The 27,908-nt window shown below is 33.9% G+C and overlaps 2 long non-coding RNA genes across 2 annotated transcripts in view; both read left to right on the top strand.

The window, feature by feature from the left end:
* Window positions 1-345: 345 nt before the first annotated feature.
* LOC136034705 (uncharacterized) overlaps window positions 346-27,908 on the top strand; it is a 115,779-nt gene continuing 88,216 nt past the window's right edge. The window contains exon 1 of the long non-coding RNA XR_010619235.1: window positions 346-390. This is a non-coding gene — a long non-coding RNA (uncharacterized LOC136034705). The remainder of the gene's footprint in view (window positions 391-27,908) is intronic.
* LOC136034704 (uncharacterized) overlaps window positions 20,160-27,908 on the top strand; it is a 42,643-nt gene continuing 34,894 nt past the window's right edge. The window contains exons 1-2 of the long non-coding RNA XR_010619234.1: window positions 20,160-20,308; window positions 22,975-23,061. This is a non-coding gene — a long non-coding RNA (uncharacterized LOC136034704). The remainder of the gene's footprint in view (window positions 20,309-22,974; window positions 23,062-27,908) is intronic.

Below are 27,908 nucleotides of genomic sequence, written 5' to 3'. Positions count from 1 at the left end.
GGTGTCCCCATTGTTGTTGTTTCTCTGTGTCCCAGTGTCCCAGTCTGTAATTTCTCTTTGAGTGTCCCGGTCGTCATTTATATTCCATGTGTCTTGGTGTCCCGGTCGTCATTTTTGTCCCGGTCGTCATTTGTGTTCCGGTGTCCCAGTCTGTAATTTCTCTTTGAGTGTCCTGGTCGTCATTTATATCCCCATGTGTCCCGGTCGTCATTTGTGTCCCGGTGCTTTGTTGATGGTGATTGCTAATCGAACATTCCTTGTGTCCCGGTCGCTTTCTCTTTGAGTGTTTTTGTCGTCATTTATATTCCCTATGTGCTGGTCGTCATTTGCGTCCCGATGTCCATATATATATCTATATATATAAAAATAAGTTGTCTGTGTGTGGATCAGGTGACGTCACCTGAAAAAACTGGATCAGGTGACAAAACTGAAAACTGAAAAAACTAAAAAAAGGCAAAAACTACAAAAAAAAACTAAAAACTAATAAAAAAAATAAAAAAGCTAAAAAACTAAAAAACTAAAAAAAGGCAAAAACTACAAAAAAAACTAAAAACTAATAAAAAAGCTAAAAAACTAAAAGAACTAAAAAAAGGCAAAAACTACAAAAAAAACTAAAAACTAATAAAAAAAATAAAAAAGCTAAAAAGCTAAAAAAACTGAAAAAACTAAAAAAAGGTAAAAAACCAAAAAAACTAAAAACTAAAAAAAACTAAAAAAAAAGGAAAAAACTGAAAAATAAGCTAAAATAAAGGTAAAAACCAATAAGAAACTAAAAAAAATCTGAAAAAACTAAAAAAAGGCAAAAACTACAAAAAAACTAAAAACTAATTAAAAAAGTAAAAAAGCTAAAAAACTAAAAAAACTAAAAAAACTAAAAAAAAGGTAAAAAACTAAAAAAATAAAAAATAAAAAAAAATAAAAAAAAGGAAAAAACTGAAAAATAAGCTAAAATAAAGGTAAAAACCAATAAAAAACTAAAAAGAAAAAAAGGAAAAAACTAAAAAAAATTTTCATCTAAAAAACTAAAAAAAACTAAAAAAGGTAAAAACTAAAAGAACTAAAAAAGAAAAAAATAAATGACGACACTCAAAGAGAAAGCGACCAGGACAAAAGGAATGTTCGATTAGCAATCAACAAAGCACCGGGACACAGGGAGTATAAATGACGACCAGGACATAAGTAAAAAAAAAAACTAACAAAACTAAAAAGAAGGTAAAAACTACAAAAAAACTAAAAAGAAAAAAACTAAAAAAAGGCAAAAACTACAAAAAAAAACTAAAAACTAATAAAAAAGCTAAAAAACTAAAAAACTAAAAAAAGGCAAAAACTACAAAAAAAACTAAAAACTAATAAAAAAATAAAAAAGCTAAAAAACTAAAAAAAAACTAAAAAAACTAAAAAAAGGTAAAAAACTAAAAAACTAAAAACTAAAAAACTAAAAACGAAAAAAAAACTAAAAAAAAGGAAAAAACTGAAAAATAAGCTAAAATAAAGGTAAAAACCAATAAAAAACTAAAAAAAAACTGAAAAAACTAAAAAAAAGGCAAAAACTACAAAAAAAACTAAAAACTAATAAAAAAAGTAAAAAAGCTAAAACACTAAAAAAATTAAAAAAACTAAAAAAGGTAAAAAACTAAAAAAAATAAAAAATAAAAAAAAAACTAAAAAAAAGGAAAAAACTGAAAAATAAGCTAAAATAAAGGTAAAAACCAATAAAAAACTAAAAAGAAAAAAAGGAAAAAACTAAAAAAAATTTTCATCTAAAAAACTAAAAAAAACTAATAAAGGTAAAAACTAAAAGAACTAAAAAAGAAAAAAATAAATGACGACACTCAAAGAGAAAGCGACCAGGACAAAAGGAATGTTCGATTAGCAATCAACAAAGCACCGGGACACAGGAAGCATAAATGACGACCAGGACATAAGTAAAAAAAAAACTAACAAAACTAAAAAGACGACCGGGACACAGGGAATATAAATGACGACCGGGACACAGGGACACAACTACAACGGGGACACCGTGCGAAACAGGGGGATATAAATGACGACCGGGACACCGGGACAGGGAATGGTCGATTAGCAGTCACCATCAACAAAGCTCAAGGGCAATGATTAGAATCATGAGGTATAGATCTGAATACAGATTGTTTTCCCATGGACCATTATATGTTGCATGTTCAAGAGTCGGTAAACCTGACAATCTATTTATATGCAAAGACAATGGGACAGCAAAGAATGTTGTATATTCGCAAGTTTTACGTAGTTAAAACCATATATATATATATATATATATATATATATATATATATATATATATATATATATATATATATATATATATATATATATATATATATATATATATATATATATATATATATATATATATATATATATATATATATATATCTATATTCACAGGTGGGACATAGGGACACAACTACAATGGCGCGTAACTATTATGTCCCAGTCGTCATTTATATCCCCCTGTTTCCCCCGGTGTCCCCGTTGTAGTTGTGTCCCTGTGTCCCGGTCGTCATTTGTATCCCGGTGTCCCGGTCTGTATATACATTCGTTTTTTAGTTTTGTTTTTCTCCTTTTTTTTTCCTTTTTTTTTCTTTTTTAGCTTATTTAGATTTTTAGATTTTTTAGTTTTTTTATTAGTTTTTAGTTTTTTTTTCTTTTTAGTTTTTTTGTCCCGGTCGTCATTTATATCCCCCTGTTTCCCCCGGTGTCCCCGTTGTAGTTGTGTCCCTGTGTCCCGGTCGTCATTTATATTCCCTGTGTCCCGGTCGTCATTTGTATCCCGGTGTACCGGTCTGTATATACATTCGTTTTTTAGTTTTGTTTTTCTCCTTTATTTTTTTCCTTTTTTTTTCTTTTTTAGTTTATTTAGATTTTTAGATTTTTTAGTTTTTTTATTAGTTTTTAGTGTTTTTTTTTCTTTTTAGTTTTTTTGTAGTTTTTACCTTCTTTTTAGTTTTGTTAGTTTTTTTTTTTACTTATGTCCTGGTCGTCATTTATACTTCCTGTGTCCCGGTGCTTTGTTGATTGCTAATCGAACATTCCTTTTGTCCTGGTCGCTTTCTCTTTGAGTGTCGTCATTTATTTTTTTTCTTTTTTAGTTCTTTTAGTTTTTACCTTTTTTAGTTTTTTTTAGTTTTTTAGATGAAAATTTTTTTTAGTTTTTTCCTTTTTTTCTTTTTAGTTTTTTATTGGTTTTTACCTTTATTTTAGCTTATTTTTCAGTTTTTTCCTTTTTTTTTTAGTTTTTTTTTTATTTTTTATTTTTTTTAGTTTTTTACCTTTTTTTAGTTTTTTTAGTTTTTTTAGTTTTTTTAGTTTTTTAGCTTTTTTACTTTTTTTATTAGTTTTTAGTTTTTTTGTAGTTTTTGCCTTTTTTTAGTTTTTTCAGTTTTTTTTTTTAGTTTTTTATTGGTTTTTACCTTTATTTTAGCTTATTTTTCAGTTTTTTCCTTTTTTTTAGTTTTTTTTTTAGTTTTTAGTTTTTTTAGTTTTTTACCTTTTTTTAGTTTTTTTAGTTTTTTAGCTTTTTTATTTTTTTTATTAGTTTTTAGTTTTTTTTGTAGTTTTTGCCTTTTTTTAGTTTTTTTAGTTTTTTAGCTTTTTTATTTTTTTTATTAGTTTTTAGTTTTTTTTTGTAGTTTTTGCCTTTTTTTAGTTTTTTCAGTTTTGACGTCAGTAGTTTTTTAGCTTTTTTATTAGTTTTTAGTTTTTTTGTAGTTTTTGCCTTTTTTTAGTTTTTTTAGTTTTTTAGCTTTTTTATTTTTTTTATTAGTTTTTAGTTTTTTTTGTAATCTTTGCCTTTTTTTAGTTTTTTCAGTTTTGACGTCACCTGATCCAGTTTTTTCAGGTGACGTCACCTGATCCACGATCCACAGATCCACAGACAACTTATTTTTATATATATAGATAGTTTGTTTTTTTTACTTATGTCCTGGTCGTCATTTATACTCCCTGTGTCCCGGTGCTTTGTTGATTGCTAATCGAACATTCCTTTTGTCCTGGTTGCTTTCTCTTTGAGTGTCGTCATTTATTTTTTTCTTTTTTAGTACTTTTAGTTTTTACCTTTTTTAGTTTTTTTTAGTTTTTTAGATGAAAATTTTTTTAGTTTTTTCCTTTTTTTCTTTTTAGTTTTTTATTGGTTTTTACCTTTATTTTAGCTTATTTTTCAGTTTTTTCCTTTTATTTTAGTTTTTTTTATTTTTTATTTTTTTTAGTTTTTTACCTTTTTTAGTTTTTTTAGTTTTTTAGTTTTTTAGCTTTTTTACTTTTTTTTATTAGTTTTTAGTTTTTTTTTGTAGTTTTTGCCTTTTTTTAGTTTTTTCAGTTTTTTTTTAGTTTTTTATTGGTTTTTACCTTTATTTTAGCTTATTTTTCAGTTTTTTCCTTTTTTTTAGTTTTTTTTAGTTTTTAGTTTTTTTTAGTTTTTTACCTTTTTTTAGTTTTTTTAGTTTTTTTAGTTTTTTAGCTTTTTTATTTTTTTATTAGTTTTTAGTTTTTTTGTAGTTGTTGCCTTTTTTTAGTTTTTTTAGTTTTTTAGCTTTTTTATTAGTTTTTAGTTTTTTTTGTAGTTTTTGCCTTTTTTTAGTTTTTTTAGTTTTTTAGCTTTTTTATTTTTTTTATTAGTTTTTAGTTTTTTTGTAGTTTTTGCCTTTTTTTAGTTTTTTCAGTTTTGACGTCACCTGATCCAGTTTTTTCAGGTGACGTCACCTGATCCATCCACAGATCCACACACAGACAACTTATTTTTATATATAGAAGATATAATCTGGCGTAACGGACAGACAACTTATTTTTATATATATAGATATATAGATACAGTTTCTTCTTTAGTTTTTTTTCTTTTTTAGTTTTTTCTTTTTTTTAGTTTCTTCTTTTTATTGATTTGTTTTCTTCAATTTGTCAATGTTCATTCTAACATTGACATTTGGAAAAATCTTTACGCGCCAAGCATGCTAAAGTTCCAACAATTTATATTAAACCTTAAAATTTGGGGTATTTGTTTTAAGGTTTTTGAATTACTTTAATCTATTGTCAAAATATATTGAAATATTTGCGCAATTCCCAGTTTTTTTTTTAGTTTTTTCTTTTTTTTTTAGTTTTTTAAATTTTTTTAGTTTTATTTAGTTTTTTATCTTTTTTATTTTTTTAAGTTTTTCTTTTTAGGTTTTTTCTCTTTTTAATTTTTTTAATTTTTAATTTTTTTTTTCAGTTTTTTTCTTTTTAGTTTTTTTTTTAGTTTTTTACCATTTTTCTTTTTTCGAATTACTTTAATCTATTGTTATAATATTTTTATTTCGAAATATTTATAATATAATAAATATTTATGTATATAATAGTTTTATTTCGAAATATTTCGAAATAAAAATATTTCGAAATATTTATGCAATTTCCAGTCTTTACATTCTACTTTGTTTTCTTTTATGTATATAGAAGATATAATCTGGCGTAACGGACAGACAACTTATTTTTATATATATAGATAGATACTAGCTGTTGGGGTGGCGCTTCGCGCCACCCAACAGAGAGCAGCCTCACCCTCAAAAGGCCCTGTCAAGATTGTGGCCTCTATTACGTTTTCCATTGTTTTTTTTTACGGCGAGTCGCGTGCCGTTGCAAAGCTTTGGTGGGTTGATATTTCTTAACAGTATTATTGGTACGCATATTTTTAGTTGTAGCACGTGTGGTGGAAACCCTGAAAGATCCACGGAATTTAAAAATTCAGATGGATAATTAACTGCCTCATTTGGTTCCAAAACTGTGTCGACTGACTTGTAAAGGACTGCCTGGTCTCGAATCTTGGTTAAAACAATATTGTTGATTTCGTGGACGTCTATATTTTTGGGTGCAAGAATTGCTCTTTCACTTAGCCATTCATTATTTTTATAATTGTTTAGGATATTCGGAAATACTTTTTCAATCAATTCATTTTTGCACGTCACTAAATTACAGAATTCAGCAGGTAGTTGTATACGTCCTGAAATTGAGTCTACTGGGAGCTTTCCGTTTCCAATTGCCAGCAATTGATCTGAAAATGTTTGACCAGAGTCATCGTTTTGCAATCGGACATGCATATTTGTAGTTAATTTTAATGTTTTTACGTGTGCCCATAAATTAGAATTTTTCAGGAAAGCATTCATTTCGTCTGCAGGGGTTGATCTAGGTATTATAGGTAATGTTTGCCTGAAATCTCCAGCAATGCCAGAATCAGTTTTATCACAAACGTTTTACCAGTACCTCCTGGCGCATCCAAAAAGAAAATTTCTCCAGCGTTGTTATCGACACAATGTATTATCGTATCATAAATGTCTTTTTGTTCCGACGTTAACTTGGAAATGTTATTTTGTACATACGACAATAGATCACTCGTACCGTAACTTTGTTCACGATCCAATTCTATACATGTCGAAACAGCAGCGGTACGATTAGGTGAAGGCATTCCCAAATCCTGAAGAAATTTGTTTGCCATACATACGCACAAATCTTCTATAATAACTAAAGTGTAGTTATAAATTTCTGATGTAAAATCAAAAGTCATGTCTGACGTCTCTAACTGTTTTCGATGGAGTATATCTTTGGACATTTTTGATTTATATTTTCCCCATAACTCTGTAGGAGCTGAAGGAGAGCAAGTTGCTAGTATGATTCCAAACAATGCACGAATTTGACTTGGAGTTGACGTTTCGCACGCGTCATTGATGCAGTTATCCCAGTGTTGGTCATTCTCCAATAAATTCAGAGCTTGGCATGCACTACGGTAAGTGTCATGTATAGTACCGTTTACAGTTCTCAAATACTCAAAGGACGTCGGACCGGGTACATTCACCAAAAGCAGGCGTAGAAAGAAGCATTCATGTTGATTGGGGTGAACAGAGTAGAGTCTTCCTATCGTGGTATTTTTGAAGATGGTAGGTTGGCCGTCGACTGACTTACCCTGTTTTCGACGTTCGAATACTTTATTTTAGTATTCCACGTGTAATACGATGGCACTTGAGTATACAACAGTTTTTTTTCCAAAAGAATCATTTTTGCATAGCGAAAAGAAAGCAGTTAACTTTGTATCCGGTGGATTCAGGGCTCTTTGTTGCACGTTGGATTCCGAAAAATAAACACGTTGACCATTCTGTAAATGTGCCGCTAAGTGAACAACAGCTGGACTACGTTCATGTATCGGAAATGAAATAATTCGCCAAACAGCTTCATTACTCCTTATGTATCTTCCAGCCTGATATTGTACGATTTCGTCGATATCTTTGATTTCGGACTGCAAGCCAAAAACTGCCATGTCACTGCCTTTGTTGACGTATTTACATATGTATTTGATTGCCTTTACGGAATTACAGTATTCAACGTTTATGTGTGCATTAAATGTTTTTGATAATAATGGGGAATATGGAACAACCCACTGGTTATCTACTTCGATGGTGGTACCGTTACGCTTCTTTATTATTGCTGTTTTACCGCCATCTTCAGTAGATCTTCTTCTATATTGTGGGTAACCATCATTGTCAGTAATTGTGTTGGATACTAAAAGTCGAGGATATTGCTTTGTGCACCTTCCTTTGGCCATGCATGGTGAATTTTCGTTCAGTGCACCGCAAGGTCCATGTATCATATTTTTTACAACAATATCATAACAATATCACCCTTATCGACTTTTTATCAGGTATTTCAGCGGAAATCACATCATCAATTTCGTTAGAAGTAATTTTATAATGTAGCCAGATTAGTATATGTGCGTGTGGAATTCCTCGTTTTTGCCATTCCACTGAGTACATCCAGCATCGCACTGACCCAGGTTGCTCTTGTGATTCCTCGGCACGCTTTCTTTTGGTGATTTCTCTTTGAGACCCAAGCCTAATTTCACGCTGTTGTTGGATTCCTCGGCACGCTTTCTTTTCTTACTTTCTCTATCAGCCGCAAGCCTGTTTTCTTGCTGTTCTTGTGATTCCTCGGCAAGCCTTCTTTTTTCACTTTCTCTTTTAGCAGCAAGTCTGGTTTCGCGTTGCTCTGGTAGTTCCTCGGCACGCTTTCTGTTCTTACTTTCTCTATCAGCCGCAAGCCTGTTTTCTTGCTGTTCTTGTGATTCCTCGGCACCCTTTCTTTTTTTACTTTCCCTATCAGCAGCAAGTTTTTTGGCATAGACTATTTGAGCAGCTTCCTCGGCTGTTGCCATTGTAGGTTCTTCAGTCATTTTACAATTAAACATTTTTCCGTGAACGAATGTCTTAAATACCTTTTATGACTTCATCGTCATAACAAACATAACGACAACTTGAAAGTTACATATAAAATCAGATCCTCTCATAATTTTTCTTCTGCCCTCTCGCCCCTAAAAAAATCTCGTTCTATCCCCTACCTTCCCAAAAACCCTGAACTTCCTTGAACTTCGAAAAACTTCGTGCTTTCATATATTTTTCAGTCTGATTAGTTTCATATAATTTAGCACCAACGTATGTGCACAAGCAGCCCTTGAAGAGGTGTAAGACGGTAAATTCTATATTGATACAACCAAGAAATAAAAATACCGTTTGAATGGACGTTTGATGACCTCCAAAATATGATAATTTCTCCTGTCGCAGATAGACAGTTAAGTAATATAAACAAATTTCTAGTAGAATAAAGAATAAAATTTTTATTAATGCCTTGGGTAATTCAACTGCTTTTCAGGCACTAAAATGTCTTTAAAATTTTAATGAAAGTATTTGTGCTAGTTACATAAGACTTTTAGAACATTTCAGGAATTGATTTGCGAATCGATCGCAAAACGTTTGTTTCACATTGCTCTGTTAATTTCTTTAAGTATAGAAACAGATTTTTGGCAAAATATGCCATACGTATCAAAAGGGACCGAAAGATTTTTTCCTTATTCGCTGTTTTCATAGGCTTACTTCTCTACAGCGTTGTGGTTAAACAGATACAGTGGTAATTAAGAGAATACTCGCTAGATCTCCAAATGCTTATCTCCAATTAAATAATTGAGAGAATGCTGCACCTGTATATGCAATTTGAAGGATAATCTCTCTGTCGCATTTACCGTTTTGAGTCAGTGTACTACCTAGATACTTGAATTCGCTGACTTCTTCGATGTCCATTTCCCTAAGTTTAAGGCCTCCAAGCAAGCAAGTGAAGTAAAAACATAATTTGACATTGCCTTGGTATTGTTCACATTAATCTGCAGGCCTTGTTTAGATAATTTATTTAGGATTAATATTCAAATTATTATAAATTAGGGGTTGAGAAATACCCCATAGCACCTGGACGAGAATTATTACTTATTTAAACTGTAAGTTCTTACGAATCAAAAGTGATGAAAAAGTAACAAGCCCCATCCCCTTACCTTTTTCTCCAAGTGCATTTTATAAAAAGTTTGAAATAGCCCTTTTGTTCAAAATAGTCCAAAATTCAAATTACTATAACTTAGGGTTTGAGAAATCTTCCCTAGCCCCTGGGGCAAGGATTGTAGCTTATGTAAGTCGCCTATTATTAGAACATAAGGTTCTGTGGAAGGGGTGGTCGTTAAACTTTGGAGGGGGCTCATTCGATCAGAAATTAAAACTTTTAGCTCTTTTTTAAGAGTGAAAAGTGATCAATGGCTAACTAGCCCCCGTCCCACTTTTCCAAAGGGCATCCGGTCAAAATTTGGAGATAATAATTTCGTTCAAAATAGTTCAAAGGCCAAATAACATTGCTTCCGTGGTTGACACACACACCTCCCCGCCCCTGGGAAATGGCTCTGAGGTATGCAACTTGATTAGTGTTACTGTGGTATTTTGTTTACTTTGATGCTTGGATTGAGTGAATTGTGTGGTAAATTCGATTTACGGTGCGAGCACTATAAGTTCTGCAAGTAGCTTATTGTTACTTTGATACTTTGTTTACTTTGATACTTTGTTAACCTCGATCCTTTCTTTACTCTGATGCTTTGGTACTTTGATATTGTTACTTTGATGCTAGTTTTGATACTTTCATGAAAGTTTGATGTTAAAAAAAATCTTAATTTGAAATAAAGAGTTTTTTAAAAGTTGAAAAATTTTTTGCGATCACAAAAAACCAAACAAAAATAATTTAAAAAAATTTCCGAAAGTTTTTTCCCCAATTCTTTCCGAAAGAAATGGAATTATGTGCTTCTAATGAATGGTGTCTTCACTACAAATAAGAATATGGCTCCTGTTCGTTTCTTAAACGGTCAAAGTATCATTTTCTTTCTTAAATAGCCAATTCTCTTATTTAGAACTATCATTCTCTTACTTAAGTGAATACAAAGTTCTTCAAAATTAGTTTACCTTTTTTTTTATTATAATAATTGGGAGAACTGAATTTAAAGACAAGTGAGAATTAGATTAAGGATCGGTTGTTAGACCACAGTCGTCTTAAGGGAGTAGGAGTGATGTATATCTAATGAAGACTGTCTTTACTACAAACAAGAGCGTGCCTACTCTCCATTTCCCAACAGTAAAAGTATCATTCTCTTACTCAAATAACCAATTCTCTTAGAATCATCATTCTCTTACTTAAGTGGATACGAAGTTCTGCAAAATTACCAAACATACCAAAAGTACCAAACACAAATGAGAATTGGGTTAAGGATTGGTTGTTAGACCGCGATCGTTTTCAGGGAGGAGGGGCTATGTACTTCTACTGAATGGTGTTTTCAGTACAAACAAGAGTATGGTTACTGCCCGTTTCTCTAACGGTAAAAGTGTAAGGCCTGCTGCGTATTTGGCGCTTTACTGAAAGGAATTACATTATAAATATTTTCTTTTGTTTTTATGACAACACTGAAAATAAAATGAAAACTGCAGTGAAACCGGATCAGAATTTACCAGTAGGCCAACTAGGCCCTGCGGCTTTCACTATTCTCGAACTTTTGGGGATTTCAACGAAAATTTTGCTAAAACAGTGCGGCGAAAACGCTTGGGCCTAGAAGCGTCAAAGCTTTAAATCCAGCCTGGGCCCCCTTCCTTAACTGTAAAAGTTTAAGGCCTTCTACGTCATTGGCGCTTCACTGAAAGCGAATTATATCATAAATATTTTCTTTTCCAGTTTTTGCAACATCAAAAATGAAAATAAAATTATACTAAAGTAAAATGTTGAACTGGTGATCTTTCAGCAATCAATAGCATTGTATATCAAACATCCAGTTTGATTTTATTTGTACTTTTCTAGACTGTTCAAGACCCATAAGGTTTTCAACAAAGCTCTAATGACGCAGTAGGTTTTAGACTTTTACTGTGAAAGAAGGATGCAAACCCAAACTCTTCTTTGCAGAGATTTTTGTTCGTTTCAAGCTGGATTTGTATATTCAATTTAAGTATCACAAGTTTAAAAATGTATTTACTTATTTATATTAGTAACTGCTGTTTGTTTGTTTAGTACTACTACTAATAACTCACTGCAGCAGAGCAAGCCGCCTGAGGCCAACACAGCTACGCACGCTCCTCCTCCAACCTAATCTATTTAAAGCCTCCCGCTTTACACCCTCCCAGGAAGTTCCCATTTCCTTTAAATCTTTATTTATGACATCCTCCCAACCCAGACAAGGACGACCTGCTTTCCGTGTAGCCCCAGACGGTTGGCCAAAAAGGACAATCTTCGGTAATCTGTCATCCTTTATCCGTATAACGTGGCCTAGCCATCACAACCTTTCTTTCACTGTAGCCCCAGAAAGCGGGATTGAACCAAACTTTTCGTACAACCTACTGTTTGAAATACGGTCAGTCAGCCGGGTACCCAGAACAATCCGTAGGCAATTTCTCTGGAAAACATCTAGCAAATTTTCATCTGCTTTTCGGAGTGCCCATGCTTCAGAGCCATATTTGACCACTGTCATCACTGTAGCTTCCGATATTCTAATCTTGGTTTGTAGACTTATCTTTCCATTCTTTCAAACCTTTTTTAACTGTGAAAAAACACCCTGGGCCTTAGCTATTCTACTTTTAACATCTTCACTGCTCCCACCATCTTTACTAATAATACTACCAAGGTAACTGAAGCTCCCAACCTGATCAATCTTTTCGTTACCTAATGTCACCTGTTCATATTCACTTATTCCTAGCCTTAGTGACTTAGTCTTCTTAACATTAATTTTCAAGCCTATTTTAGCACCCTGAACTCGTAAAACCTCTAAAAATTCATTCATTTTGCTCACACTTTCATCTAATATGCTTAAATCATCAGCATAATCTAAGTCCAGGAGCGTTCTTCCTCCCCATTTGATTCTATGGTCTTCAATTGCCTTTTCTGTGCTCCTTAAGACGAAGTCCATAAAAATGATCCATATAAAGGGGGATAGAACACAACCCTGCTTAACTCCTGATTTAATACAAAACCAGTTGCTAACCTCATTTCCTACCTTAACGGCAGCAGTATTATTCTCGTACATAGCGCAAATCACTTTAATGTATTTTTCAGGTATACCATATAACGACAAGACCTTTGTTAACGCTGTTCTATCAACAGAATCGAAAGCTTGCTCATAATCGATAAAACTGAGGACCAAAGGTGTTTGACAACGAAGGGACTTCTCAATTATTAACCTAAGAGTGAAAACATGGTCGACACATCCTCTACAAACTTCTTTTACGGGAACTTTTTTCAATTAATTAAGAGATAGATAGCTAGATGTTTATTGCAAAACAAAACCTCTTTGGGGCATGGCAAAAAAATACAGTTGCAGACAAAATCATATTAAATGATAAAAACACACATAACAGTAACAAAATGTTGCACATTACTATAACAACAAAATAACATAACACTCACAAAGGCAAAAACACACATAATAATATATTATATTGTTTTGGGTATCCAGTAAAGCCCTAGTTTTTCATTATAATGCAAATAATTGGGGTTCTATAAATATATGTCACAAAGGCTAAGAAACAATGATTTTTGCACCTTTTAAGTTTCAATTTTGCTCCTGACTTACATCAGATTTTTTTTTAAATTAATCTTATAGAATGATTAGTTTTAAATATTCTGGGGGGGGGAAGGGACTCTTTCGAGCAGAAGTTTCTAAGATCTAATTTCCAAAGAGTAAACATGGGGAAGCTTGTCAAGATTTCTCTGTCCAATATGTCCTTGGCAAACGTGCAACTAAAAATAGCATTGGATAACAGTTTTCAAGGCTGCCTTTTTAACTGAATATTATTCCAGGACTTATTTTCTTCTACCACCTTTCTGCTAAAACATTTCCATGGGACTTGAGTTTAAATGTTATTTTTTTGGATAATTTTGGACTCTTGCTGTAACAGAAGAGATCAAACTGGGTTGCAAGCTCAATATATCAAGCACTATTTGGAAAAATCTGTGCTGAATGTTTTTGGATTTAGGACTTTGATATAGTAGTATTTTTCTTGAGTTTTTAATCAACAATATAAAAAATCTGGAGGTACCAGCTTTTAAAAGTTGAATACTCTTTATAAGATATGTACTTAAAGTTATTGTTTGAAGTTTCCCCCTGTTCTTACTTATTAACTCTTAAATTAAAAGCTAGTTTCTTTGATGTTAAGACAAAAACTAAATTTTTTCACCCAGTTGATTTTACTGCCATCTATTTTTGGTTTTTATTTATTACATTAAGATGCTCCTAGAAGATTATTTAGTTGAATCAATAAGGAATAGAATTTCAAATCCCAATTAAACAATCTTTGTGGTGAAGTGACCTGGTTTAATGCTTACATTCCAAGCTTACTTAGATTATGCACTAGTAAAATGGTTGACCAATGAACAGAACTAAAAGTAGTATTTAAAAAAAAATCTTTTCAAGGTTTGAAACCAAAACAGGATTTGAAACCACAGTTGAAACCGTGAAACGAAAGTTACAGTGAATATTTAGAGGTTAGTCTCTTCTAAAGAAAACATGCTAAACGAATAAATAGGCTATTTCTAAATATCATGATTGTTTTTGTTTTTGGTAGAACAGTCTGCATATCGCACTTGTTTTTTAACTGATCGAGGCGTTCATAGACTGGGTGGAGGTGCTGCCCTGTACATACGGAAAGACATCCCCTGCAAATTATTACCAGAAATATTTGATCCAGCTCATGAAGTAATCTGGGCTATTTGCAAACCAAAATCTCTTCCTTGTTGCTTTTCTTGTATTATAGTCGCTTCAGTATATTACCCGGAAAGTGCTAGAAACCGGGGTGACTTGGTTTTCCGCATCCAAACGGCTGTTAATCATCTGAGAAGTATAGATAGATAGATAAGTGTATTTCAAAAACCCGTGGGCCATATACACAAAAATATAAATAAATAACAAATAAGCAAGGAAATTAACAACAGTATGAACACGCACAAAAAACAGAATTCAACGCAAAAAGTACCTAATCTAACTACAAAAGAAATTAATCATATAAAACTTTTTCTTCTTATTAAAGATTTATCTATTTATACTCCCAATCGAAATATTGTGGTTGGATTACTATTTTGTAGAATACCCGGAAGCATCAAATTAACCCCATGCAAATAAATGTCCCGTAAATCCAAGAGCACCGGGCATTTCCGGAGAAAATGATCCAAGTCTTCATCATCATCTTTACAAAGGGGACAAACATACCGCCTATCAGGACCAACTATCATTTTATTTTTGTCGAAGGTTTTTTGCCTGTTCTGGATTGGAAGACAATTTGCCCTAAGCTGAATCCAACGACGTAGAATCATAGCCGGTAAGTTAAATTTAAAATAAACTACCTCCCCAAAACTAGGTTTTGTCTGATTATAATGTTGCAGGGTTGTAGAATCAAAAACCAGCCCTTGCCAATGCTGAATTTCCTGACTCTCTAATATAAATCGTACCTGGCTTTCTAAATTTGTTGGTACATCACGAGAGCAAAGACCATTATTCCATAAATAAGGCATTCCTACTTTTTCTAGTAATGATTTAATTTGGGATGGCCACGAGGTTTTTAAACCACATTTCAACATCTCTTCATATGCTGCTCTTACTAGTCTATCTTCATTACTCTTAGTTAACTCCAACCAGAACTATATATAGTAGCCCAGCTTTTATTATAGGAAGATTCTTTAATCAAACTAAGAAGAGTTGGTTATCATCATGTGTGTCTTTAAAACAAGTAGTGCACATACCTGCCTACTCTATGCGGGGCATATTGGACCTTATACTCACAAATTGTGATGATTTTTACTCCCCTCCCTTTTCTTTTGGTCCCGTTGGCATGTCAGACCACAACGCAATTCTGTGGAAAGCAAGGGAGTCCTTGCCAAAGCCCAAACTATCCCGTGTCACTGTTCCTCCTAGTACGGAGTCGGCCATCTGTGAATACAGTCGATGGATTAGCACATATGACTTTCCCAAAGTGTACAGTAACGAGCCCTTGAAAACTAAGGTATCCGATTTCAATGCCACTTTTATACTGTCAATACCTAAAGATCTTTACAAAAAAATCATTTGTTGTTAGTGAATACGACAAACCATGGATCTCTCCAGCTACTAACTCACTAATAAAAGACAGGTCTCTCCTCTACTCCTGTGGTGATATTATGAACGGCAAGAAATTGCGAAATAAAATAGTCTCTTTGGCAAAGAAAGCTAAAGCTCGCTATGGTCGTGAAACCATGCCCTACCAGTTACTTCCTGCAGACCCCAAAAAGTGGCACAACGCTGTGAAAAAAGTCGCTGGCCAAGCTTCTGACAGCAGTGTAAAGATCAGAAATGATGATGGGTCCTTAATCAGTGCAGAAGAAGTGAGCGAATTCTTCACCAAGATCTGCACTACCTATCCACCTATTACGGCTGATGAAAAGTCCACCATACTTGACAAATGTGAGCGTGAGAGCAATATAATAGTCAGTGAGTTCGACGTTTATACGGAATTACGGAAGATTAAACCGAATACATCTTCATACCCTGGTGAATTACCTGTCAAATTGCAACGTGAATATGCAGCTTTCATAGGATTACCACTGTCAAGCATCATAAACGAGTGTTTTGCTTCCGGCTATTTCCTGTCACAGTAGAAACCGGGCTATATTTAAATTATTCCTAAAAATAGCGCCCCTAGTGCATGCGACGATCTTCGACCGATCTCACTTACACCTTGTTTGGCAAAAGTAACTGAGGCCTTCATATTCAAGTTTCTTCTGAAACACTACTATAATGGGTAGTGTAATTGTGCTACCTAAGTAAAGAGCTATATATGCTAATTTTTATTTATCCAAAGCACTTGGTATAGAAGGAATTGTCGTAGAAATTTTTAAACGAGCTCATTTGATTGAAAACTGAAAGTTCTAGTACCATTTTAAGAGTCAAAAGTGATTAAAGGTTGACCAGGCCCCTCCCACCCTTGTCTTTTGAAATCAAGCCTGAGTTGTGACTCGGTGCAACAGCAAGCTAAGCGGGTAAGGGGAAAATTTTTACTGAGAGGGAGGGAGAAGGGTATAAGTGGGCCATCAAATGAACCAACATACTTTTTGTCCCTTATTGGTTTAACTTTAAAGCCGCAAATCATGGGACCAAGGGGAGCCTCATAGCAAACAAAAACATGGTTTGAAGCAGAGGTCCCATAAAAATGGGTCTAACAAGGGTAAAAAATTATCTCTGGTTGGCTCAAGACTAATATCATTAAGTCATCGGCTCAGACTGACCCCGATTTACAAGAAATAAACGGCAAAAAAAACATTATTTCTTCCAAAAAAGGGTCAAAGAAGAGTCAAAAGTTTGCTCTCCCAATAGCTTAAAACGTACACTCGTAAGTGCCAGTACAAAGGGACTCTGTAACAAGCTCATGAGGTGTTTCCAATGCCATCTCATGTGCCAACCTTAAATTTTCAATACCAGGTCTGATTAAATCTGTTTGAATTTTCTCACCTTATGTATTTTGGTCACGCTTCCTTGATTGAATATTGTGGACACCACAATCACTTCTGAGTTTTGTCTCGGAAATAAGATTTCTCAAGGACATATTAAAAAAATACAAGGCTAAATCTTCGATGCTAATCTAAAGGACACTTGACTAGTTGCCCTACAAAGTCCACCGAATCGAAGTGCTCCAGATTCAACCGTACCCTTGTTAACTCCAAGGGCAATTGACCTAATATTTTGCCAAATATGTTAATTGTAGAAAATACCATTGGTCCTACAGCCTTGAATGTTATGGTACACCGATGCAGGCCTCAGGAAAGAATTGATTCGACGCAAGGCAGCTTTTTTTGTGGAAACATTAACGGTAGTGAGGATAAACTTCTCCTGCCTGACGAACTGTTATGCCACAAACCCATTTTTCTTGATCAGCACCTTATGATATTCATGAGGCTTCGCAAAATGAAAGGTAATCATTCTGGTCGTCTAGCCCTTTGTATTTGTGGTGTGTCTACACCACGTATGTTAGTAGTGACAGAATAATGAGTTTAAAGGGAGCCTCATCCCTCCAAATCCCAGTCCCAACACTTTTCATATAAACATCTTTAAAACGCAGGTGTTATTAATTTCCTTCGAGATGCAGGTGTTTGTTACGTAATAGGTTTTTTTTACTTATGCGAATGATTTCTTTGGCTATTACGTAGTAGGGTTTGTTTACTTATGTGAATGGATGCAGGTGTACGTTACGTAATAAGGTTTGTTTACTTTTTCTTGTTAAGTAATAGGGCTTGTTAGAGTTTGCTAGTCAAGATGCAAATGTAAACATTACAACATCGTTTCTTTGATTCTTTACAAAACTCGCGAGGGCCAGGAAAAAACTTTCAGGGCCTTCTTAAGTAACAACGTCGTCCAAACTTATCGTAATCCAAGATTTTTCTAGGACCACAACTGCTATGGAGTCTAGATGTCTATTGATTTTTCTAGGAACAAAAGTTTTTATTCTAGTAGTATGGCAAAGAAAGGATGCTGCTATTTTCCATGAAACATAAGCATCCCTTGATCCGCTATTGATTTTCATGGAACAATAGACTCCTATTATTCTTCTAACAGAACTAAGTAATCTTCTATTGTCTCCGGGGGGCATGAAACCATGTGTTGAACAAGCTTCCCCATCATTCTTAAATTGCATTTTGAAGATATCACTTGATTTAAAAAAATGTATATGTCTCAAAGACGTCAACAGGTAAGTCGATAACTTCGAAGACCGCACTGCCGTTCCATGACGAAAATATAGCAGTCACTTGGCAGTAAAACTAAAAGACATAAATAAAGACAGCAAAATTTATACCTAATAATTTAATTACATATAGTTTATTGCTCTCATTTTTTTCAATGCAACAGCGGAAGCAAATCTCCTTGACCTTTTTGGTTCCGGTCAATTAGATAATATCTGAAATATCTGGTGAACAGAGGTCAAAGAAACTGAATTCAATCCAAGTTTACCTGTAAACAAAATTCTATAAATAGAGGTTCAGGTGAAATTGGATTGAATTCAATTTATGATAATTTACTAAGGACAAATAAAGTAAATTTCATTTCACCTAAGAGCTATTACCTCTGTCCACCTGATATTTCAGATGAATCTAATGAACTAGAAATTATAAGGTCAAGCAGATTTGCTTTCGCTGATATATTGAAAAAATGGGAACAATAAACTATATGTAATTGGTTCATTAGGTATAACCTCTTTTGTTTTTATTGATGTCTTTTAGTTTGCTGCTGCTGATGGACACTGTATATGTGTCCGAAATATTCAGCTAAAAATTTAGTTTTGTTTCACCGTCAATTAAAAGGTTTCATCCCTTTTTTGAACTGTTATATTTTCGTAACAGGTAAGTCTCTATGTATATCCCCCCATCCCCCAAAAAGATGTGCATATCAAAATATAACCTAATGTAACTCTATATTAGGTAATCGACTAGAAACCCACCCCCTTCCCCATGAAAACTTTTATAGCAGATAAATGTATCTTGTTTATCACGTTAAAATACATGTTTTTTTCGTCTGCTATTTCAAAAGTCAAATGCTAACTGATACATGTTTTAGAAAAAGGAGTAGAAGTATACCCGTCAAATATCCATGTTAAGCCATAATCACCATCTGTTCCATATTTGGCTTAGGCCTTAATTAGCGTGAGCAGATACCATCCTGCATAGAGCTAAATGATTCCATGAAAAGGGTTGATTTACTCTGCAAATTAGATGCCTTTACTTAAATACAAACGTAAAATGATGTAAAAAAGGGGAAAAAGTGATTTGAAATCTATAAAAGGAAGCCTTTCGAAGAGTATAGTGATAAGACACTTGGCATGGGGGTGTGTGCAAATCTGGATAATTTACGTTTTGGAGGGTAGTATGGAAAAAAGTGCTTTGATATAAATAAAAGGCAGACTTACGAAAAGTATTGTGGTTAAAAATTGGTATGGGGTCTAATGCAAGTCTGAATTATCCTGGCTTAGGAATGCAGTTTTGGACAAAGTGATTTGATATCAAAAAGAGAAAACCTTTTAAAAAAGTATTTGATAAAAAAAGTCGTCATGGGGATATGCGCAAATCTGCTAAATTTCAGTTTAGGAGCGTAATACAAAGTGCTTTGAAATTAATAAAATGAAGCCTTTTGAAAAGTATAGTGGCAAGAAAAAGGTACGAGGGTGTGCCAAAATCTGAATAATTCAAGTTTAGGAGTGTAATACGGAAAAGAGTGTTTTGATGATAATAAAATGAAGTCTTTTGAACAGTTTGATGGTAGGAAATCGGCAAAGAGGTGTGCACAAACCAGAACAACCTGGGTGTAGCAACACAGAAAAATTGGTTTTGGAAAAATTGATTATTTACTAATCTGAATTACTAGCTTTTCATTGAACAAAAAATGCATTTTATATTTTTCATGTTTATCCAAGTAGACACTGAAAACTGCTTCATAAGCTAACAATTTAAGTTGGGAGGTTTCTAAAATTGATATTGAAGGGGCTGGGGTACTATAGAGATTAATGAAATTTAAGTTGTGACATGTTGAAAATAAGATGTATTTCTATACTTCAGGAAAAACTAAAATTTTATTTTCATATCAAAAAAATCCTGAATTTTAGTAGTGTTTTACTTTTGAAAGGAGACCAAGCCTCTAAGAAGGGGATTTAAAAATCCCAGTTCTTAGATTAATATTCTTTTTCAGCAGAATATAAATTATTTTGACAGCCTAGAATCATAAATTCTTCTAGGAATAACAATTGTCACTCTTTTTCCAGGCTATCAATGGTGATTTCAAACTTATAGTGGATGATCTACTCACTGACCTCCTCAAAGTGCCGACAATGGACACAACATTTCCCTCCGTTTGAGTTTTTAAGACTCTCTAGAACATTATAACAGCTGAATCATAAGGGGGGCAACTTACCCCGATGTAAGCACTAATTTCTGGCTCTTAAGGTCTTAACTGGTAGTGGCGGGGGGGGGGGGGTAGAAGACAGGGATTTGAGGATGCTAGTCCTAAGATTAAAATTCCTTTTGTGCATAATATAAATTCTTTGTACAACTTAAAATCATAAATGCTTCAAGGAATAATAATTTTCACTTCGTGCCCAGGCCAGCAATTATGATTTAAACCTTTCAATTGACGATCTACTTGCTGACTTACTTGCAGCTCTGACAATGGACACAAAATCCTTTTCTGTATGTATTTTTGAGATTGTACAGATTATTGTAATAGCTAAAAATTAAAGGAGGCAACTTACCCCGATGTACTGGCTCGTTTCTGGCTCTTAAATTCTTCACTGGTAGTGAGTGGTACATGGATCCGAAGGTCACTTTGGGGGTTCATGTATGGAATAACTCTTTAGCTCGTAAATTCTTAGCTGATAGTGAGGGGGCTAAGGAGTCATAGTATAACATGATTTATTTTCTATTCATTACACTTTTAGTTGGTATTTTATTGTCAATACATCCGAAGGGTAGCATTGCCCTTTCAAAAGTTTTAAGACAAATATTGTATTCTCTTTCAGCATAAAATAAATTCTTTTTCAGGATGAGGTTAAAAGTGTTTCAATGAGCGAATGTGCTCTTATAATTTTTTAAGTTCATGTAACGACACCACTATCGGAATTTCACGATAATTCATATATGGCCCTAATGGGAAGAGAATGTAAGGAGGGTTTAACTGCAGGGATGAGCCATATTAGCACACCTTCCCCAAACTTTGATCCAGATGGTTTCGTGAGGGATATCGGCCTCGGTGCGGAATATTTAGACAATCTACTAAACCAAGTGCCCTGTAGCGAGGTCAATAGGGTACTAAGAGAACAGTTGCCAGTCCCTCACAGTGATAGTGATGTTGGGGATTCAGGAGAAACTGGTGCCCCTTCACACCCTATATTTTCTGATTTTCGTTCTGCAAAATCATTTGAAATTCAAATTATAGTTGTAATTGTTCTTGTAAACCGGAGGAGAAAGTATTGATTCTTAACGTTTAAATTATAAGATTTATGTGCCAGTCCACGAAAGTTACTCCCTCCCGATAAAAATGAATTACTTAAATGATAATGGTTACGGACAGACAGAATCAAGGGGTTGAATGGGAACTTACTCGCGAGAGAAAAAATTGATATTTAATATTCTCTTGGACTTCATTTTTCGTGTTAATAAGGCGGGAAATGAAAGTAATGATATTGTTTCGAAATCTGCGCAATATTACAAGCCCGATATGCTGTTAAAAGCCAAGGAAATCCCTTGGTAACTAGCTGGTTTGACTTCTTGCGCTTCTGATCGCGTAGAGCCATGGGAAACTGTGTCCGATTTAATAAGGGCTATTTGGCGTTGTGAAGAAAAGAAATTTGCGCTACCCAAGTTTGTAATTTATGAGCCTGATGAAGTGCTGATGATTCCTGGTGATATTACTACAATCCTTACCATGAAATTAAATGAAGTCTGTAGTAATGTCGATAATCTCAGGGAACACGTAACCTCATTGATACTTCAGCATGGTAAAGTGCCCTAGGGCTTCTCTGATGTTCACCAAACGAAATCTACGCTCTCAGTAATTCTGAAACAACCATCTATTGGTCATGAAAAGCCTGACGAGCGCAAGAGTTACCTTGAGATCCTTGTTGATGGTGCTTGGAGATCTCATATCCTAGACTTGAAGCCTTTGCAGAAACAGTGGTGGATTGACCTTGATGACAAGATAACTGCGACTGCTCTTTTTAATGCCATGAAACATTGCAAAACTAAAACCCCCCTTGCATTTTGGCATTGTAGGCCACATTCCTGATGATTCTACGGACACGGATTTGTGTAGTATGATTGAGAATTGTTTGAAAGCAGAAAGGACACGAAACAATCGTTCGTATAAGTTGCTTTTCAAAAGTAAAGCTCTTGAAAACCCTTTGGCCTTTGGCTTTAAAAACATTGAATTCAGGAGTACACATATTTACCAATGCGATGTTATAATTTTCAACAGTACAGACATGAAGCTCAAACCTTTGTTTTTGTTTCTATTAAGTTTTATTTCTAAAGTTTTAAAGTTTTCTAAAGTGATAAAACTAGAGTTTATTTCTATTTTAAGAAAATTCTGAATTTTAGTAGTGTTTTACTTTAGAAAGGAGGCCAAGCCTCTAAGAAGGGGATTCGAAAATCCTAGTTCTTAGATTAATATTCTTTTTAAGTATAATATAAATTCTTTTTATAGTCTAGAATCGTAAATTCTTCCAGGAATAACAATCGCCACTCTATTTCTAGGCTACCAATGATGATTTCAAGCTTATAGTACGCGATTTGCTCTGACTTCCTCGAAGTGCCAACAATGGACACAACCCCCCCTCCATTTGAGTTTTTAAGACACTTTAGAACATTATAACAGCTGAATCGTAATGGGGGCAACTTAACCCGATGTAAGCACATTTCTGGCTCTTAAAGTCTTAACTGGTAGTGGTGGTGGTGGTGAGGGGGTTATAAGACAGAGATTTGAGGATGTTAATCCTAAGATTAAAATTCTTTTTCAGCATAATATAAATTCTTTGTACAACTTAAAATCATAAATACTTCAAGGAATAATAATTGTCACTTTGTTTCCAGGTCAACAATTATGATTTAAACCTTATAATGGACGATCTGGTTGCTGACTTACTTAGAGCTCCGACAATGAACACAAAATCCTTTTCTGTATGTATTTTTAAGATTCTTTAGAGCATTATAATAGCTGAAAAGTGAAAGAGGCAACTTACCCAGATATAAGGGCTCGTTTCTGGCTCTTAGACTTTTCACTGGTAGTGAGGGTATATGGATCCGAAGGTCACTCTGGGGATCCATTTATGCAATAACTTGTAGCCCGTAAATACTTAGCTCATAGTGAGACGGCTAAAGAGCCAGTTTAACCTTGGGGGTCCATGTATGATATATTTTCTATTCATTACACTTTTAATTTGTATTTTTTGTCAATACATCCGAAGGGTAGCATTTCCCTTTCAAAATTTTTTAGACTAATATAGTATTCTCTTCCAGTATAAAATAAATTCTTTTTCATGATGAGGTTAAAAGTGTTTCAATGAGCGATTGTGCTCTTATAATTTTTTAGGTTCATGTAACCTCTTGCACTTTACTTGCACATTATAATAATTTTATAAAATGCAAATAATTTGCACTTTACTGAAAAAAATGCAAATGAGTGTCCATTTGATTTTTCAAAGTTATAAAAATGAAAACATTAAATTTTTTTAGTAAAGTGCATATTATATTCTTGCTCTGGGAAGGCATAGGGGTTCTTAGCCTTACTCATGTTAATCTCTGCTCATTGTCAGTTCGACTCGCTTATTTATTGTACATTCTGTTTGTTTTGGGTTTTATTTATTTATTGATGCTGACCTTTGATAGTTTTACGCTTCGTAGATTATTTGATTTTATTTTTGATAATTTTTTGGTTTAATGGAGTTTTTTTACTTTTCTTTGAAAAACTTATTTTGTGGAAAAAGTTTTTTGACTAATTTCTGTTCGTTCTATATTGACATAGTCTTCTCAGGGAAATAGAAAATAATCGTTTAAATCTTTTCAGTTTTTCTTTAAAAATTTATAGTTTGCCCTGCTGTTTGTATGCTGGAGAAAATTTTCAACAATTATTAACAACACACACCTATTTAGGACTCTGAACACAAAAAGTAGTGTTTAATTTAGTTACCTATCTCCTCTAGTTGACCGGAAATAGAACTCTTGATACCATTCGTAATAAAATCTATGTATGCTCTTTGACAGCTTGGATACACGTACACTCTTCTGATTCACTTAAATTTTAAGAGCAGAAATAGTGATAGAAGTAGCTCCGAAATTTTGAACATAATACCTTCAGGCATTCTGGGATATTGCTGAGATGCCTTATTGGCAATTAGCATTAACATTGTGATTTTGTACTTAATCTTAAGGCAATATTTATTTTTTAAGCATAATGGGCAAATTGCATGATTGTGGGGGTTTGATCTACGCAACAGCCTTAGAGATCCAGTTAAAAGACCGTTCAACTATGCTGAAAAAATGGATATCTTAAATTTTGATTGGAAGTGTTTGGGAAATTATGAGCTAAAGACGAGGGCTGATTGCCTTCCAATTACATTTGACTCTTAAAAAGGGTACTAGAACTTTGAATTTCCAACCAAATTAGCTCCTTTGAAATATCAATGATATTACTTGTTATGATAGAGTAGCACTGCCTATGATATTGCTTTTATGTCCTTTTAATACTTACATATATGATATTAAGCCTATAGATATTTCGTTTAATTTAAACTCCCCCTAAACGTTTCAACTTAATACCCTAAGTGTCATTAGTCACAGTAACTGTAGAAGTAGTATCAAAAGTACACACATAGTGTTTTCTGGCTAGTTCAAAATCTATCATAACTTGATCTGAAAGGTCTAACTTAATAATGTAAACCGTTATCCTGATATTACTTTGTCACCATATTGACAATCTACATGATCATAGTTCGTTTTGGTTTAGTTCAGCATCCGCCTTTATATTCCCTGAAGGCTTCACCTTAATATCCCTAGCTTGTGTATTAGCAATGTTTATAGTGTCAGCAGTGGCGTAAGTTCGTCAAAATCCTTGGAGGAGGACGGGTAAAGCTGGTGCGATTTTCCCAAATCAAGCAAAAAGACAGTAAAAATGGAAAAATGAGCCATTTAGTACCATGAAAGTACTATACTGTACTATAAAAGTACTATAAAGATACTTTATATTACTATAAAGATAAATATATACTAATGATAACTGATCTGCTTCTGTTGATGCTTAAATTATGCAGGCTAATCTTAGTTTTGACAAGAATATTGAAGAAACTAAATTTCAGCTGGGGAGCAAACTCGGGTCTGGGGAAGGTGGGCAAACTGAAGTCCAGGAGGGGTAATTACCCCATGTCCGAGAGTAAGCTACGCTACTGAGTAGCAGTAGTATCAGTAGTAGCATTAGTAGAGTATGCCCATAGCACCTTTTTTTCAACATCCCCTTCAACACTCCATAATTTTTTTAACTTAACACCATTAGCCAGTCCTAAAGCGTTGTCGATACGTCCTCTTGACAACCTGTGTGGGCATAGTGTGTTTTGATATATTTAAATACAGTTACAATATTGCCCAAAATTTTTGCCTTAATACCCTTTGATTTTTTAGTAGTATTAGTAGCACCAGTAGTTATAATAGTAGCAGTAGGAGTAGAGTAAATAGTGGTAATAGAAATAATAATAATAATAATAGCAATAATAGTAGTTATAGGAGTAGAGGCAGTAGTATTATGATGCAAATATTGTCTTTTGGTTAGTTCAATATCCCCCACAACAAGCATCGTAAGTTTTAATTTGACACACGAAACTGTTTCTAAGATATTGCTGCTATGTGTTGGAAAACCTGCATAAAGATGGCAGGTTGTCATCCGTACAACAGAAATTATCAAAAATATTCACTGAAAATTTCACCTTCATACCCTTAGGCATAGTTGTAATCGTAGTCACAGCAGTAGTATAACTGCTCGTTGCTATGATAATGTCGATTTGATCTTTTGATAACTTATATATTCATATACTTTTTGAAATTTTCACCTTAATGCCCTTAACCTATCAAGCAGTTGCGATAGAAGTAGTAACTGGAAATATAGTAATAGTAGTAGAACTAGTAAATGTTGCAGTAGCAGTAGTATTAGCAGTAATGTGCACATATTGCCTTTTGGTCAATTGATCTTCCCCTTTAAGTATTCTCTGAGAGTTACAACTTAATACCTAAATCAATTTTTAGGTACGCTCGATAGCAGTAATGTGCACATATTGCCTTTTGGTCAATTGATCTTCCCCTTTAAGTATTCTCTGAGAGTTACAACTTAATACATAAATCAATTTTTAGATACGCTCTATTGATAATCTAAGTAAACAAAGTCTCTTTTGTTAATTCGAATTTGCCATCAATTCATAAATTTTAAATTTCTCTTAAATTTTACCTTCATAGACTTAGCCTAATAGTACTTTTATCACAGTAGCTTCAGTGGTACTACAAGTAGTTGCGGTATTAGTGCTGTATCAGTAGTAGTAGTAGCATGTGCGTATTGCCTTTTGGTCAGTTGAATATCGCTTTCATGATGCCCTGGGAGTTCACCTTGATACTACTACTACTACTACTAACTCACTGCAGCACCAAGCCGCCTGAGGCCAACACAGCTACGCACGCTCCTCCTCCAACCTAATCTATTTAAAGCCTCCCTCTTTACACCCTCCCAGGAAGTTCCCATTTCCTTTAAATCCTTATTTATGACATCCTCCCAACCCAGACAAGGACGACCTGCTTTCCGTGTAGCCCCAGACGGTTGGCCAAAAAGGACAATCTTCGGTAATCTGTCATCCTTCATCCGTAGAATGTGGCCTAGCCATCTCAACCTTTCTTTCATTATAGCCCCAGAAAGCGGGATTGAACCACACTTTTCGTACAACCTACTGTTTGAAATACGGTCAGTCAGCCGGGTACCCAGAACAATCCGTAGGCAATTTCTCTGGAAAACATCTAGTAAATTTTCATCTGCTTTTCGGAGTGTCCATGCTTCAGAGCCATATTTGACCACTGTCATCACTGTAGCTTCCAATATTCTAATCTTGGTTTGTAGGCTTATCTTTCTATTCTTCCAAACTTTTTTTAACTGTGAAAAAACACCCTGAGCTTTAGCTATTCTACTTTTAACATCTTCACTGCTCCCACCATCTTTACTAATAATACTACCAAGGTAACTGAAGCTCCCAACCTGATCAATCTTTTCGTTACCTAAGGTCACCTGTTCATCTTCACTTATTCCTAACCTTAGTGACTTAGTCTTCTTAACATTAATTTTCAAGCCTATTTTAGCACCCTGAACTCGTAAAACCTCTAAAAATTCATTCATTTTGCTCACACTTTCATCTAATATGCTTAAATCATCAGCATAATCTAAGTCCAGGAGCGTTCTTCCTCCCCATTTGATTCCATGGTCTCCAATTGCCTTTCCTGTGCTCCTTAAGACGAAGTCCATCAAAATGATCCATATAAAGGGGGATAGAACACAACCCTGCTTAACTCCTGATTTAATACAAAACCAGTTGCTAACCTCATTTCCTACCTTAATAGAGTTCACCTTGATACTTTAAGCCATTCCAAAAATATTGTTGATGTGGGCTTTTGACACCTTTTTCACCTTAATACTCTAAGCCTTACAATTTGTTGCAATTGAAGTAGTAGTTGCAGAAGTTTAGTAGTAGTACTAGCATAAGGAAAAGTAGCAGTGGTATTAGTGTTAGTAGTGGCACATATATTATCTTTTTGTCAATTGATCTTCCTCTTTAAGTATTCTCCGAAAGTTTCAACTTAATACCAAAATCAATTCTTGAGATACGCCCTTTTGACAATCTGCATGCACAAAGTGTGTTTTGATTTAATTTTAATTCCCTCTCAATATTCGGTCAAACATTTACCTTCATAGATGTAGCCTTAATTATACCAGTATCGTATTAGTA

Source organism: Artemia franciscana, chromosome 13, assembly GCF_032884065.1.
Source record: "Artemia franciscana chromosome 13, ASM3288406v1, whole genome shotgun sequence".
Classification (NCBI taxonomy): domain Eukaryota; kingdom Metazoa; phylum Arthropoda; class Branchiopoda; order Anostraca; family Artemiidae; genus Artemia; species Artemia franciscana.
This window is presented reverse-complemented; position numbering and strand designations above follow the sequence as displayed.